Source organism: Otolemur garnettii, unplaced genomic scaffold (genome assembly GCF_000181295.1).
Source record: "Otolemur garnettii isolate 467f Iridium unplaced genomic scaffold, OtoGar3 scaffold00037, whole genome shotgun sequence".
Lineage (NCBI taxonomy): Eukaryota > Metazoa > Chordata > Mammalia > Primates > Galagidae > Otolemur > Otolemur garnettii.
In genome coordinates this window covers 6,805,075-6,811,351 of record NW_003852432.1, presented here as the reverse complement: position 1 = coordinate 6,811,351, position 6,277 = coordinate 6,805,075, and the positions used below count along the sequence as shown (strand labels likewise).

At 35.3% G+C, this 6,277-nt stretch overlaps 1 pseudogene; it reads left to right on the top strand.

The window, feature by feature from the left end:
• The window catches only part of LOC100958809, a 53,488-nt pseudogene extending 47,519 nt beyond the window's left edge, over positions 1-5,969 (top strand).
• The last annotated feature ends 308 nt before the right edge of the window (positions 5,970-6,277 follow it).

Genomic DNA, 6,277 nt, shown 5'->3' with positions numbered 1-6,277 from the left:
AAAAAGAATTCAAAAGAGCAGTTTTATAGAAACTCACTGATCTCCAAGATAACATAGGAAAATAAGTCAGGAATTTATTAGAGAAATTTAACAAAGAGATTAAAATAATTTCTTAAAATCCCAGAAATAGCAGGGTGAAAATGCATTTGCTGAACTGATAAATTCATTAGAGACTCTTAAGAGCAAAACGGACCAAGCAGAGGAAAGAATCAGTGAACTTGAAGACAGCTGTGTAATTGAAAATGCACAGAGGAGAAAAAAGAAACGGGAGTGAAAAGGAATGCAGATCATTTATAAGATATAGGAAATTACTTCTAAAGAGCAAACCGAAGACTTACTGGTGTTTAAGAGGCAAATGAGCAAGAACAGTTAGAAAGTATATTCAAAGAAATAATGACAGAATACTTTCTAAAACTTGAGAAAGAGTTATATATCCGGGTACAGGAAGGTCAGAGGACACAAAAGAGATTTGTTCCAAATAAGTCTCCCCCAAGGCCCATAATAATCACACTTTCAAAGGTCAAGAAAAAAGAAGATCCAAAAAACAACAAGAGAAAGAAGAAAATAACCTATGAAGAAGCTCCAATTTGTCTGGCAACAGGCTTCTCAGTGGAAACCCTCTAGGCAAGGAGAGAGTGGGACATTTTCAAAGTCCTAAAAGAAAACAGGACCATCCAAGGACAGCATATTTAGGAAACTTCTCAAAATATGAAGGACAAATAAAATCTTTCATGGACAAACAAAAGCTGACAAAATCGCCATGACCGGACCCATCTTACGGGAACTGCTAAAGGAATTTCTTCCATTTGAAAGAACAAATAAGCAATTAAGAAAACAAGTACAATAAAATTAAGCATATGGACAAACACGGAGTAGGCCAGTATTGCAATAGTGGTGTACAATTTACTCAGAACTCTAGCATGAGGCCCCAAGACAAACCTATCAAAAACAAGAACAGCTAAAACATCCTATTAAAAGATAGTCAATATAAAATATATAAATTAAGATACTCTAAGTCAAATGTGGAAGGGAAGGAGTTAAAATATAAAGAGGTTTGTAAAGTTTTTTGCTTTGTTTTAATTCCTTTGTCATCTGAGATAAAATATCTCTTTAATAGTTGTTAAAAAATTTTATAAGCCTTATAGTAACTGCAATGCAAAACCTATAATACATTCACTAAAAATAAAAAGCAACAAATGAAAATATACCACCAGAGAAAATTACTTAACCAGAAAGGAAAACTGAAAGAAGGAAATTAAGGAAGACAGGAGTTAAAAATGGATCTGGAAACAAGTAATAAAACTGCAGTAGTAAATTCTTATTTATCAATAATAACATTGAATGTAAATTTACTCATTTCTTCAATGAAAAGGCATACAGTGATTGAATGGATAAAGAAACAAGACACCACTGTGTTCCCTACAAGATGCCTATTTCACCTATAAGGACACATGAAGTCTGAAAGTGAATGGGACAGACAAAATAGTCCATGCAACTGGAAATGAAAAAACAGCATATGTAACTATACTTATGTCAGATAAAATGCAAATCAAAGACTATAAAATTGACTAAGAAGGTCACTATATGATGATAAGGGAGCCAATTCAGCAAGAGAATATAATACTTATTAATATTTATGCCCCCCAACACCAGACCTTTCAAGAATATAAAGCAAATAATTATAGATGTAAAGGGAGTATCAACACCCAATCACAGTAGTAGACAGATTATCCAGACAGAAAATCAACAAGGAAATATCAGAATTGAACCACACACTAAACCAAATAAGCCTGACTGATATTTACAGAACACTTTATCCAATTGCTACGGAATACGTATTTTTTTCATCATCACATGGACCATATCTTGGTCTTCAAAGTAAGTCTGAACAGATTCAAAAAGTAAAAATTACAGCAGATATCTTTTTCTGGCCACAGTGGAATGAAACTACATGTCAAAACCAAGATGAACCTTGAAAACTACACAAACACATGGAAACTGAACAATATGCTTCTAAATGATCAAGGAAAGAAGACAATTAAGATGGAAAGTAAAAAAAAATTATTAAAATGAATGAAAATAGAAATAAACATCCCAGAATGTGTGAGATCCAACAAAAGTAGTACAAAGAAGAAAATTTATAGCAATAAACACCTATATCAAAAAGTAGAGAGACTTCAAATTCACAACCTAGCAATGCATCTCAAGGAACAAAAAAAGCAGGAAAAAATAAAACTACTGGTTAGTAGAAAGAAAGAAATAAGACAAGCTAAAGAAGAAATAAATGAAATGGAGATGAAATAAGCAATAAAAGGAAAAATTGGCTTTTTTGAAAAGGTAAAGAAAGTCAACAAACCTTTAGTTAGACTAATTTAGCAACAAAAAAGAAAGAAGAAACAAAATCAGAAACGAAAATGAAGTCATAACAAGTGAGAACAGGGAAATAAAAAGTAGCACTATGGAACATAATGCACAAGTATTAGCAAAAAAATCAGAAAATCTAGAATTGGACAAATTCCTGTAAACAAACAGCCTATCAAGACTGAACCATGATGAAATAAAAACTTCAACATTGAAGCTATAATAGAAAGTCTCCCTTCAAATAAAAGTCCAAGACCTAATGGTTTCACTGATGAATTCTACCAAACATTTAAATATACCAAGTCTATTCGAACTGTTCAAAGAAATTAAAGAGGAAGGAACTACTTCCAAGCACATTTTATGAGGCCAACAAATCACCGATATCAAAACCAGGAAAGAACACAACAATGATGAAAAGGAAACTGTGGCTCAATCTCACTGATGAACACGGACACAAAATCCTCAACAAAATGCTAGCAAACTGACTTCAACAACACATTAAAAAGTTATTCACCATCACCAAGTGGGATTCATCCTAGGGATGCAAAGATGCTTCAGTATATACAAATAAATAAATATGATATATTAAAGTACCAGAGCAAATGACAAAAATACCACATGATTATTTCAGTAGCCGTCAAAAAGCATTCAATAGAATTCAATATCCTTTTATGGCGAAACCCTCATCAAGTTAGGTATAGAAAAAAATACCTCAAAATAATAAAGGCAAAATATGACAAATCCACTGCTAACATTGTATTGAATGGGGAGAAGTTGAATGCCTCTCCCAGAACAAGACAAGGACGCACATTCTTGCCACTTTTAGTCACCATAACCCTGGGATACTTGCCAGAGAGGGAAGTAAGGAGCATCCAAAGTGGAAGGAAGAAGTCAAATTAACCTTATTCACAGATGATAATGACATTATACTTCTAAAAAAATCTAAAGACTTTCCCAGAAAACTGTTAAATGTATTCAATGAGGTTGCAGGATACACAATCAACATACAAAAATCAGTCGTGTTCATATATGCCAACAGCGAATAATCTGAAAATGAGATCAAGAACCAAGTGACGTTTACAAGAGCTACAAAGAATATAAAATACTGAGGAATCAATTTAACCAAAGAAATGAGAGATTTATATAAGGAAAACCATAAAATATTGATAAAAAGAAATTGAAGATCATACACAAAAGCAAAAGATATTTCATGCTCATGGTTTGGAAAAATAATATTTTTAAAATGACAATACCACTCACTTACAGATTCAATGCAATGCCTGTTAAAATATCAATGACATTCTTCACAGAAATATAAAAATATCTTAAAATTGATATGAAAACACAAAGACCCTAAATATCCAAAACAATCCTGAGGAAAATATTGATGAAATAAAGCTCGAGGCATTATTCTACCTGACTTCAAAATATATTAAGAAGCTATAGGAACTGAATCATCATGGTTCTGCATAAAGACATACAAATAGAACAATGGAGCGAAATTGCAAACCAAAATATAAATCCACGAATTTATAGCCAGCTCATTTTCACAAAAGCATGAAAAATATACAATAGGAAAGTTTCTTCAATAAATGACACTGAGTAAAGAGGATAACAACATGAAGAAAAATGAATCTATAGCCCCATCTCTCAGTATACACACACACACACACACACAAAAAGTAGATTTTACTTAAATCTAGGGTCTGAAATTATAAAACCACTAGAAGAAAACATCAGGGAAATGTTCTAGGAAATTAGTCTGGGCCAAATGTTTTTCAGTAAGACCTCCAAAGTACAGGCAACCAAAGCAAAAATGGACAAATAGGATTCTATCAAGTTAAAAAGCCTCTCTGTACAGCAAGGAAAACATTCAAGATAGTAGAGACAACTGACTGAGTGGGAGAATACAAGGTAAGACAATTCCGTTCATACACTCATCCTAGAAAAAGTGCTGCCTACTTCATTGCTGAATATCAGTATGGGCATCTTTAAAGTCCTTCCCTTGGGAAGCTATATTCTGACACCAGTGCCTCAGCTACCCTGCAAATCACTTTCTAGGATGAGTTCACAAACTTAATTGTCATGCCTCATACAATGACAGCACTGATGGCCATTCCAGAAAAAGAGTTCCAAAATTGCTTTAAAAACAGTAAGAAAGATGATCATCTTAATAGATTCAGAAGAGGCCAAGCACGGTGGCTGACACAAGCAATCCTAGCAATCTGGGAGGCCAAAAAGGAGGATTACTTGAGCTCAACAGTTGGAAAGCAGCCTGAGCAAGAGTGAATGAAACCTTGTCTCTACTAAAAATAGAAAATTAGCCAGGAGAGGTGGTGCACTCCTGTTGTCCCAGCTACTTGGGAGGCTGTAGTAGGAGGATCACTTGAGCCCAGAAATGTGAGGTTGCAGTAAGCTGTGCTCACACCACTGTGCTCCGTCCCAAGCAGCAAGACTAGACTCTGTCTTTTTTTTTCTCAAAAAAAGAGAGAAAGAAAAAAAGAATAGATAAAAAGAGAAAAGTAAAGAAAAAGAAAAAAATAGTCTGGTGTGGTGGCACTTGCCTGTAAGTCCCAACTACTTAGGAAGCTGAGACAGGAGAGTCACTTGAACCCATGATTTTGAGGTTGCAGTGATCTTTGATGATACCAGAACACTCTAGCCAGGGTGGAGGAGTGAGACTCTGTCTCTCAAATAAAAAAAAAAAATAGATTTAGAAGAAAATGCAATATCTATTTCTGATTCTACAAACAAAATAAAACAAAACAAACTCTTACTAAAATGGCAGTAGATGGGAACTTTACAACCGGTTATATAGGTATAGTAGTTGAGACCAACTCCCAAGTTTAATCCTTGGGTAAAGTATTATATCAGTTCAATTATTTTAAAAAATGGGGACAGTATGGTTGAAAATCTATAACCCGGCATTCAGTGACAAATACTTCTTCAATATCAGGGCCCTTTGGGAGTAAACTGGCAGCTGTCCCAGTCAGCCTGGGTTTCTCTATGAAACTCAGTGGAGTGAAAATGAAAATAATCAGTACCAACTCTGTCCCAACTCTAAGAGACCATGAAGCATTTCTAGAACCTGTTAGAATGTTTTAACTTTTAAAAATTCTATTTAGGGCTGTCTTGTCTCTCTCCGTCCCAGGATAAACTCAGGGATCCAAAATGCATTTAAAAAATCCATGAGCAAAGAGAATATGGGAAGAGGATTCTATTACAGGGTTTTCATCCCATTACCCAAATCAATTCTTTATACTCACTGCTACCTGAAGCCAAAGCTGCTTTCTCCTCAAGGCATGTTCTGTCCTGCAGAATCTAGCCAGCTCTTGTAGTTCAGAAACCCACTGGGAGGGAATCGAGTTAACATTCATTAGAGCCTTCATAGTCCTTCCAACTCCTCGGATGAGACTCTTCCTGCTCTGGCTCTGAACTTCCACACTGTCTAACCTCATCACTCCTCCTCAGGAATCTCTTCTCCTCTTCCCGCCGCCGACTTTGACAGTGAGAAGCCGGTATTGAATGCATCATTTATAACTATAGTAGATGAAGATAGATTTCAGAAGTCTACAGACACAGGGGATGAGGAGAATGAAGGACATTAGATTCCTTATAAAAGAGCATCTTCATTTTCTGACTGAAGGCCAGTCTTATTGACAGTCATCAACTGTGAGCAGTTGATTCAACACTGTCCACAAAAGGAATTTAAGACGTTTTATTGCCAAAAGGAAAATAGACCTCTGAATGGAGGCTCCTTGCCATCCCACGTTTTCTCTCTTCTTTCTGTAATCAAGTTCCTTCTGTTCCTTCTGTACGAGAGGAATTATGCTACATTATAGGGGGTTGCAATGGCAACTCTCCAGATCCAATTCTCCAGATCCCCTGGAGAACTTAAGGACTAAACAGAGGCAGA